Source organism: Echinops telfairi, unplaced genomic scaffold, assembly GCF_000313985.2.
Source record: "Echinops telfairi isolate 266 unplaced genomic scaffold, ASM31398v2 ScPeMD7_7410;HRSCAF=8448, whole genome shotgun sequence".
Classification (NCBI taxonomy): Eukaryota; Metazoa; Chordata; class Mammalia; order Afrosoricida; family Tenrecidae; genus Echinops; species Echinops telfairi.
Genome location: NW_022111310.1, coordinates 17,583,723 through 17,585,252, shown reverse-complemented (window position 1 = coordinate 17,585,252; position 1,530 = coordinate 17,583,723).

Genomic DNA, 1,530 nt, shown 5'->3' with positions numbered 1-1,530 from the left:
GGCCAGGTTGGCCCAATAAACTTTAACAAACTCACCAAAGAGATTCAGATCAGGGGAATGGTCAAGCAGGGTAAAGAATGAGGAGAGGCCAGGGAAGGCTCCCAGGAGGAGGAGACAATTGGGCCCTGATTGGGTGTGTTAGATTTAACTATCCAGCCATGGGAGGACACTTCAAGTCATAGTCATAGTTGTTGTTAGATGCCACCCATCGAGACCCTGTGCACAACAGAACAAAATACGGTGTCCGGTCAGTCCTGTGCCCTCTTCACAACAGTTCCTATCCCTGAGCCCATGGATGCAGCCACTGTGTCAGTCCATCTTGGGGAGGGTCTTCTTCTTCTTCTTTACCAAGTATGATGTTCTTCCCCACGTCCTGGACTCTCCTGACAATAGTTCTAAAGTATGTCAGACTAAGTCTCAGCATCCTTGTCTCTAAGGAACAGTCTGGCCTCAAGCAGAAGAATAACAAAAGGTCAGAAGAGTGGGCAGATTTTGAAGGAAGTGGGCAGATTTCAGGCAGAAGTTGAAGGAAGTCTGAGGGGATCCCAGGGGAGAAACCATGCAACCCTTCCCACTACACTACGTGGGTGACACCGTGCGACTCACTGGCCCTGAAGCCATTTCCAGGCATTAAGATCCATTTCCTCAACAGTCAGGCAGCAGGCCAATGGCTGAGCATCAAGGCCTTTTCGAATTTCACCCACAAATCTGAGTACACAATGATCAACCCTGATTCACTGAGAGCAGCCCCAAAGACCTACTGGAAATCTTGCCCTTAATCATAAAGATTAAAGGCACCCTCTCCAACGTATCACTCTACCCATCTGTCCAACAGAAGCATTGGACTTGACCATTTTCATGGGCCATTGACACTTGGGAGTCTATGAGTTTCTTATTCAGCTATGAATCTAGTGGGATTCATCAGTACTGAGGACCACTGTACTTTACTGGGCTCCAGTGGGAAATAAGTCACATGGCCTTCCAGAAGCTCATTGTCAGCTGGGAAAAGAAGGCGCAGATCCTGATTAGCATCCTGGGAAGGCAAGTTGCTTCTGACCTCTGCTGCCTTGGTAGATACAGTCTTCCTAATGAGCCTGGTCCCGCCCCGAGTCAGTGCCAGGGTCTGAAAAGTCCTAGTAAAGATTGGGTTTGGAAGAGAGCACACTGTTGCCCACTCTGTGGCGGCTTCTCTGAAGAGGTGGGATGTGTGCTAGAAGCAGAAAGACACGAGGGAGCCATGGTCAGCAAAAGAACCAGAAACCCACCCTAACTCGCTGCCATCGAGTGTATTCCAACTCATAGTGATGATCAGGATTCTGAGGTTGTAAAATTTCCTGGGAGCACTAACCTGGCAGTTAGCAGGTCGATGCTTCCTGAAAAGACTTAATCCATATGTAGACTATATGTCTGCTGGGGCCGGGGACCACTTGCCCTGCTTTCTGCTGTATGCCCAGCACCTAGGACAGAACAGTTCCATGAAGTGCATTAAGCCAAATCCCATGATAGTTGGAGAGGTAGCCCTCCAAATCT